Raw genomic sequence first — 9,533 nt, 5'->3', positions numbered from 1 at the left:
AGCTGTCCAAGGAACTAACTGGGGACCTCGGCTTGGGCTCCTGGGAGCCACTCTAGGTTCAAGGCTCTTGCCAACCCTAAGGTGGCTCCCTTAACTTACGGAAGCACAATTCTTATGTCCTTTTTATCATCATTGTCATAGTCTTTGTCATCATCAGTTGCTGACCATGCATGAGTGTATGTGGGGTCATCCACCAGAGTACTGTCAATCCACCAGCAGGCACATCCTCAAAGAAAAGTGACTGTCCCTACCCCTGTCATTATCAATTACCAATAGCTCCTTATCTCGTGGCACTTTAGGAGCCCCTTCCTCGACCATGCTGCCATTTTGATTGGCTTGATCGCGTGTAGGTCTTACAGAGACAACCATGCATGCTAATGAGTCAGCATGCACATCAGCCATGCCAGGCCCAGAAGATAACTTCCCTCGCGCTCCTCAGCATTCTCTGGCTCTTACATTCTTTCCAGCCACTCTTCTCCCACATATACCCAACCTTGAACGGGGGGAGGTTGATACGGATGACCCGTGGATGACTGCGCACTCACAACGACTTGAATCTTAACATGATTTCCTTGGCAACAGAATTGACAATGAGAAATAGACATAGCATAGCAGCAGCAGACAGGGAAGACATTTTTATAATCTCAATAAGGCATGATAGCGGTGGAACACGTATTGGCAGCAGAGGTGTCAAGATACCTGATTTTAAATGTATCTCAGAAGCAGAGCCAACAAGATTTTCTGATGATGGTTTCCATGTGAAATCTGAAGGAGGGAACTCCCTTTTCTACGCATGCCTAGTTTCAACACTGGCGCTGCTGTGTGCCTTCTGCTAAGGGAGCTCTGTCAACTGTCATTGCCTTCCATGTTCCTGCCATTGTAGTTTAGGCTGATGATTACTATGCTCCTTCATCCCTCTCCCTGAGCCCAACCCAGGGCCCACTCTATATTCCTCCACTTCTACCAATCTCACTTTCCCTGTGCTTAGGTTTCCACAGAGTGGAAAAGTGAAATTTGGAAGAGGAGATTTACATGGATGAAAATAGGCCTGAGCAGACACGGCAACTGACTCCAAGCAAAGACAAGAGTTAAGGCAGAGCTTTGGCTCGAGCGGAACGGCTCTGAGAGGACAGAGTACAGCGTCAGCCACCGAAATACGTCAAGCTTTCCATCCAACTGGATTCGAAATTTCAAGATCTTTTAGGTAAAAATGAAACTTATACAGTAGTAACTTAAGGTAAGAATAAGTAAAAAGTGTAAAGATACTCATGACTCTTGAGAAAGGTTGATCTCAAAAAAACCAGAAAAGTACAACAGGCAGTGGCGGAATACTCCTTTTTATCCCAGCGTGTAGGCAGAGGTGGCTGGATCTCTGAGTTTGAGGTCAACCTGGTCTACATAGTGAATTTCAGTACAGCCAGGGCTACACAGAGAAACCTTGTTGCTGTTGTTGTTGTTTGGGGGGAAAGAAATAAGGAGAAAGAGAACTTAAAAAAATCTAAAGACTCTTTTCTTCTTTTCTTTTAGCTACTTTATGAAAGCTAGCAGTAATTTTTTGTTGAATTTGACACTATTGTACCCCTACTTTTAATAAGAATTCAAGCAATCACACTACTGTTTATTACTTTATGACTTAAAACAAAACTTCTAAAACAGTAAGAATTAAAATGGCTCAGTAGAGCTACGCAGTGGTAGTGCATGCCTTTAATCCTAGAACTCAGCAGGCAGAGACAAGAGGATCTCTGTAAGTTCAAGATCAGCTTGGTCTACAGAACTAGTTCCAGGACATCCAGGGCTATTACACAATGAAATTCTTCCCCCTGCAAAGGAAAAAAAAAACCCAACTTACCAAGCAAACAAGAGTGCCTAAATGTGGCTCCCTAGAACTCAAATAAAGCTGGAAGCAGCAGCATGCCTCTATAGGCAGTTTTCTGTCCCACCAGTTGGCTTCCCGTATAAGCACAAAGATATTTATTATTAATAAATACTCAGCAGATAGCTTAGGCTTACTTATAATTACCTCTGACATCTTAAATTAACCCACATTTCTTACCTATGCTCTACCATGTAGCAGCACCTTTTTTCAACAAGGGATATTCATCTCCAGCTTCCACTGCATCTCCCAGTGACTCTCTTTTATTCTGCCCTTCTTCCCAGCATCTTCTTAGTTTGACTCTCCCAACCACTTCCTGCCTAGCTATTGGCCAGACAGCTCTGTATTAACAATGAGAAGAACATATCTTCACAGTGTACAAACGTATTATTCCACAGCATGCCTTTGTGATCCCAGGGCAATTTTTATCTAACTCTTTTTTATCTAACTCGGGAGTCACAATGTGTACCCCAGGTCAGGTCCAGACACCTGTACTCACTAAGCCAATAAAAAGAGGCAAATTAGTGGAAAACAGGAAATAGGACACTTATTTAATGTGGAAGAGACAGAGGCCCAATGACCCCTAAAGTTCTCCATGGTCCTGAAGTAAGATTAGAGTTTCAACAGAGGACCAAGGATATATATATATATATATATATACACACACACACACATACATACATCTAAAGGCCCAGTCAGGATGTGGTCCCACCATTGGTCCATCATTGTCTGGGCTTCAGCCTCATCCTGAAAGGTGATGTGACAATATGTTCAAATCTATTTCTAGGGCTCAAGATCCCGCTCCAGCTGGAGCATTTTCCTTCTCTCAGCAGGAGATTCCTGGGGGAATTCCCATTTCTTTGGGGCTTACTGCTTCAATAGTCTGATGGTCCAACTGAGAAATGCAAGCATCTCTTTAGAATGCCTTCATTTCTGCCATACTGGTTGCACAATTAGAGCAAGATGGAAGGCAGTGATGAGAAACTCACAGGCCAGTTAGCCGAGTGTACACAGCGGCAAACAAGAGACCCTGCCTCAAACAAAGTAGAAGGCAAGGACCGACATTGAACTTGTCCTCTGACCTCTATGTGCTTGCCCTGTCACACCCATGTGTGTGCATTCGTGTGCGCGTGCGCACACGCGCGCGCGCGCGCGCGCGCGCACACACACACACACACACACACACACACACACACAAGATAAACCTTTTTATAAAGAAAAATAAATGAAGCCTTTTTTTAGGACAAAGGAGTGAGAATGCCAAGTATGAGCAGCACACTTTGTAGTCTTTAGAAAGCACATCAATTCCAGATGCACTTGATACACTAGAGACAGTCCTTGTTCCCAGACAGTCAGAGATGCTCAGGGCCGTGTGTACAACATTGCTGTTTAAAGCATCTAATACTACAGTGCTCACATGCAGAAAATTTTCTGCAGACTTCTGTTTACCAGCGTGAACCACCAAATCCTCTAAGATCGCGCTAGAGAACGTTGGAGGCCTGTTTCCAACCCCCTGGTGGGACACTATAGGATGTGATGAAGTGGCTCTTTTCTAGAGCTCCTCCCATTTTTATTCCTCCCACAAACAAAATGGAAACCATCACAAAGTAAATAGATTCCTCAAGGTCCTAAGGAGGAGCCCCTGCTGGGTTTTTGTGTAGTCAGCAGTAGTGTCTCAGTTGACGTTAAAGGGCCAGCCTCTAGTGAAGAACTCATTTTAGCAGTAGGAGACGAACAGGAAACACAGGTCTTAAGAACCCTGAAGAGACGCTGGCAGAGTGAACAGTGGTGAACAGCAATGTCAGCCCCTGATTTACTTCGGTCCGTGTTGAGCATTCCTTATCTAAAAGTGTTTAGGACCAGAAGCATTTCAGATGTCTGTCTTTCAGATCTCTGGGATGCCTGCATTGACTGTAGCCTTGAGCATGCTGTAGTGTGTTTGTTTTCTCTGTGCCTGTAAGCAGAGCAGACGTCGTGATCTGTATACGGGCTCCCATGAGGTCAGCCTATTAATCTTGGAGGCAGGGTCCATCAGATGGGTTCTCTGGAGGGGCGGAACCAGTAGGAGAGGAGAGAGGCAGAGACTGGGAGGCAGAGAGACATACATGAAGAACGATTTGTTAGATAGTAGGGGCTGGGTAGTCTAATAAGGAGTGTCTGTAGGCAATAGAGCAGTGATTCTCATCTGTGAGTTATGATCCCTTTGTGGGTCCAACAACCCTTCCACAGGGATCGCCTAAGACATCTGCATAGCAGATATTAAAATTAATAGCATTAAAATGTATAACAGTAACAAAATTACAGTTATGAAGTAGCAATGAAGATAATATGGTTGGGGTGACCACAACATGAGGAACTCTGTTAAGGGGTCACAGCAGTAGGAAGGTTGAGAACCACCACAGAGAACCCAGTAGCTACTCAGCCCAGGGGGCAGATCCCTCAGTAGCTCGTGTGGAGACTTACATGGACCAGTGGAGGATGACCGGGGTAGCAGTAGACCCGGACTGCAAGTCACAATGCAATCCTCAGAGCTCCTGGTATCTGAGCATCCCCTTTGAGAAAGGGTCTTCTCTTCTCAGTTAAAAATCTCTGGAACGGCCCTCACGGAGAGCCAGGGGAATAATCTCTCAGGTTGATTCTAAATCACACCAAACTGACGAATAAGAGCTACCATCACAGGAAGGGTTGTCTTGTGAGACTATGAGCCCTTCAGGAGACACCAGAAGCCTCCCTTTCACAGTAAAGAAAGACTTTGGGCAGGATTTACCTGTGGTGTAGCTTCCTGTCGGCAACCAAGGGAGTTCACCATAGTATAGATGGCTGTGTGTCCCCTCCGCTCCTGTAACAAACCCCATGAAATTGATCTTCAGTGTGGTATTTTGACTGTCAATTACCTCTCTACCTGGGGTGAACAGAGACATCTATGTATCTCAGAAAAAAGTCATACAACACAAACCCAATCTGAAAAATCTCTAATCCAGAATGGTCTGAAACTCAGACCTTCAGAGCGCCGTGTCAATACTCAAAAAGTTCTAGATTTGAGATTAAGGATGTTCACCCTCTGCGTGTCTTTCTGGGATCCTCATTTGTTTTCATTTTTCCTCTGAGAACTGGGGTTGGTTGTAAACTAGAGTAGTAGCTTCGATTTTGTTGTTTTGAATGTGTGGGACTAGGGATTTGGGACTCAGAACTCTAAAGTGCCCTGGGCAGCTTTTTTCCATAGATAGCTAGTGTATCCATGAGCAACAGCAGGTTTAGGGTGTAGGGTCCATGGGAGCTACAATGGTCCTGTCTTCTCCCGCTGCTGCTCAATCTTTCATTTATGTATAAAGCCACTGACCCCGATAATTGTCCCGCCCTTCCTTTATTGTTCCTGATTTACACGTTGTAGTGGAGCGGTTCAGCGTTAGGTCCCCCTGCAGCTCTATTCCTGACCCTGATTTTGCACTGGCTGATTAGAAACATGGCAGCAATCAGCTCTTGGGTACCACCTATCATCACTTCCCTAGGATGTGCCCGTGCGTACGTCCATTAGCTGCAGGTGCCATAATGAGGGCGTGGAGACAAGATGACTTATTCAAACCCCGTCTTGTCAGTGTGGTGACAGAAATTAATAGATTCCTTGTTCATTAGCATACATCTAGCTGGAAACTATTACTAGATCCAGAACTTACAAGCTTCAGTGAGCAAATTAATGAGAAACCTTGAACACTTCAGAGACAGAAAACAGTTAGTTTGAGCAGACAAACCTTTTGGTTAGAAATTACATCTTAAGCCAGGTAGAGTGCTGTACACCTATAATTCCAGCACTTGAGATGGAGGAAGGAAGATTGTCAGATCAAGGTCAGCCTCCACTATATAGAAAATTCAAGGCCAGCCCATACTTCATATGCCCCCATTTGAGGGAGGGCTGGTAAGCACTAAGAAAATTCTTATGAAACATTTACATGACAGTTACCATATTTGAATGTGAACTAATCTATTGTTTATATTTTAAGGTGAGTCTCAGCTTGTGTATTAGTCAGGGTTCTCTAGAAAAATAGAACTGATAGAATATATATATATATATATATATATATAATTTTCCATTGCTATCATAAAATTCTCTGACAGAAGCATTTTAAGGGAGAAGGGGTTTATTTTTCACCTGCAGTTCCAGGATACTGTCCATCATGGTGGAGATGGAGAAGCCATGGCAGCAAGAGCCTGAGGACTCTGATATACTGTGGCCACAGTCAGGAAGCAGACATTGAAGGCTGTACTCCATCCAGTTAACCTCGACTAATCTATTCAAGACAAACTCCCCCAGGTATGCTCAGCAGCTACCCTCATCAAGACAACCCCAGAGGCTCATCTCTCAGGTGAATTCTGACAACAAGTTGACAACTGAGATTAACCATCACAATGAAAACAGCAGCTTATAATGCTGTTCACAAACATCCCTTGGCCAGAAGGTGATATACACTAAGTGTTTGACAAATGTATACTGAATCTGATTCTCCTCAAGCCAGTCTAGTTACTGCTTCTGAGGTCAAGGAGTAAGAGAGTCCTTCGCAAGGTCATCTAATCCCACCCCAGCCTGAAATCCCCTTTAGATCCTCAGTAGAGAAGTCAGGAAAGGAAGTCAGCCGCTTGAAATGGTCTGTGATGAGAAGTGTTGAAGTTTGGATGTGGTCTGTTCGTGTATTGGAAGCTCAGTTCACAGGAGCTACATAAAGAAGATGGTGGTGTCTCTAAGATACTGCCTAGTGGGAGGCACAGGGTCCTGACTGCACTTTGAAGGTATTAATGTCGGTCTTGTGGCATGTGTTAGGTCCCACTTGGAGTGCCTTAGCTCCTCCAACAGTATGCTGATCTGAAAGAGCTAGCCCCCTTCCTCCCTCCTCTCGTTCCCTTTTTTGCCAGTTAGCCTCTTTCCTTGCATACACCCTCCCCTGTTTTTTTGTCTCACTGTGATGAAGACAGGAAAGCATCTCCAAGTGTCATTGTTGTGCTGTGCGGGCTTTTCAACCACCAGAACTTCAAACTGCATAGGCCCTTTAAAGAAAATAATCTACCTAGCCCCTCATATTCTGTTTACAAAATAAAGAATATGGTCTAAAACAAGAAACCTGTGGTCTTTCAAATCACCTTTCATTCTCATTACATGAGTGTAGTTTAGCACAAATTAAATAATTACACCACAAAGCCTATCCTCCCCTGAAGTCATGGATTTCCCTATGCCCTCCCCAAAATTACATATCCGTAGTGTGGACTCCAGCCTTTGCCTAGCTTCTGCTTCAAAGAAGGGCACACCATGGTGACTATAAATCGTAGACCTTCTCCAGCCATCGGCTAATCCCCAGTTGAGGTCACACTCTTCACAAGGTAGCCCACCTTCTCCGATGAAGGAGATGCCCACTACAGGACAGTGTTGGTAGGCAGTATTCCCTCCATCACTTCCAGCCAGGCTGGCCAAGCTTTGATGAACCGATGCGATGGGTTAGTATTTTCTCCCTCCTGTTCTGCGGCTCTCTCCTTCTTTTCTCAGATGTTGCTCTCCTGAGGATTTTGCATTGGAGGGCCTGTCTCTGTGTCTGCTCTGCAGAGGCAAACAAGGACAGCTGGTTTGCATTTTGGTCTTCATGAGTTGACTGCTGAATGACAAACCTGCCCAGTACACCCAGGTGGATGAAGGACATTGGCTGGAAGGTCACTAGGCTGCACTTGTGGTTCTCAACATTTAGCCCTCCGAAGAGGAGTCATTTCGCCAAACAAGACCTCTAGCAAAGCCACAGGCTGAAGAAAGTGGCTGTACTGAAGCATCTGTGGCAGGCCACACGCTCTGAAGGAAATGGAAATCAATGGCCAGATAGATCAGCGGTTCTCAGCCCACACCTGCGTCATAGCCCATGGGGTACACAAGTATTGGGGCCACATGCTGCTGATTGAGTTTGGCCTTATAAGGGTTTTTCAGGTGACTTAGGCCGCTTGGGTTAAGAACTACTAAACCCTTGGCATTTAAGCTCCTTCCATCTTTTACTGATCTTTAATTCCAAAAGATGCCACAGGTAACCTTTTTTATTTTCAGGTGTAGTGCAAACATTTAAAAGGGGGCCCTCACCAGTCAAGGTTAGAGAACTGCTCCTTGCTCTTACTTACATACGTAGAGAGATTTATTTTTAATTATTCATGTTCCCTTCCCAAAGCCAAGCAGATGAAATAGCAGGTGCTCACATTCCCTTGACCTTCTTTCACCCCAAGATCAAAGGGGTTCTCGTGTTCCTGCATCTTACTCCTCTGCTGCCAGATGTGCTTGGATTCAGCCCCTAAACTTGCCCAAAGTTAATTACGGAGGCCATCGAAGTGTGGGACATCCACATTAACCCTACCTAGGCTGCTCAGAAGCAAACTTCAGAGGCATTATCAGCAGAAACCTGAGCTTTGTCTTTCTCCAAACTTCTATTTTAAAAGCCATAGTTGGAAGTGATAATGTACTTCCATAATCCCAGCACTCTGGAAGCTAAGACCAGAGAAGCCCAAATTGAAAGCCGGCCTAGGCTATACTGACTCAAAACAAAACTCCCATTGCTTACACTTTGTCTGCCTTTCTGGAGCTGGAGACAGATGCTCTGAACAAACACATACTTGGCTTCTGTGTTTTACCCTCCAACTGATCAGCAATGGACAGAACAGAACCACGCAGTTCACAAATGCATACATCAGCCCAAAGCACCTGAAAAATAACACGACTGCATGTCCTCTGATTGTTTGTGGAAGGGCACCCATTTTTAAGAACGTCGTTGGTTCACTTAAGAAATGTCCTTTTGAAACTGAGCAATGGTGGTGCACACCTTTAATTCCAGCACTCGGAAGGCAGAGGCAGGCGGATCTCTGTGAGTTTGAAGTCAGCCTGGTCTACGAGAGCTAGTTCCAGGACAGGTTCCAATGCCACAGAGAAATCCTGTCTCAAAAAAAAAAAAAAAGTCCTTTTGAGTGCTCTATAGTGTGCAGCTTATTGTTAGAGCAATCCATATAATACTCGGGATGAGTGATCAACTGGTGCTCAGAGACCTTGTCACTCATGGTCACCTGCTCACTTTTAGATTCATAAAATCATAAAATAGTTCTGGACCCTCTTCTGTTAAGGCCCTTCACTAAAAAATTCAGTTAGACTCAATGATCTTATTTTCAACTTGATTGGCCATCTGAAGCCTGCAATGATAGAGTCAAATTCAATGCCTTCAGTTCCCAAGAATCAATGGGTCAATACCTAATACCCATGCAATTACATATGTGTTCAAAAATTAGGTGGCATTATTTGGTGGGTGTTCTGTAAGCTATTTTATATTGTATTTTATATTGTATATATGATCTAGTAATTTTCACCCAACAGCACATAACTATATTTCTCTTCAATAAAAAATATTTTGGAACATAATATGCACTAAGGGTTTGGGTCATACATAGCAGCTAAAAGAATTTGCAAGAACTGAACATTCCACCAGATACCAACACCAAAATCAAGAAACAAAGCATTAATAGCAAACACAGACACACACCATCTCACATCCTATCAATGTGCCTTACCCCCCAAATCATCCCTCCCATATTGTCAGTGTGCCTAGCCTCCTGCCTGTCAGTGTGCCTAGCCTCCTGTCTGTCAGTGTGCCTAGCCTCC

The sequence above is a fragment of the Microtus ochrogaster genome, linkage group LG4 (assembly GCF_000317375.1).
Source record: "Microtus ochrogaster isolate Prairie Vole_2 linkage group LG4, MicOch1.0, whole genome shotgun sequence".
NCBI lineage: Eukaryota > Metazoa > Chordata > Mammalia > Rodentia > Cricetidae > Microtus > Microtus ochrogaster.
Note: the sequence above shows the minus strand (reverse complement) of the source record.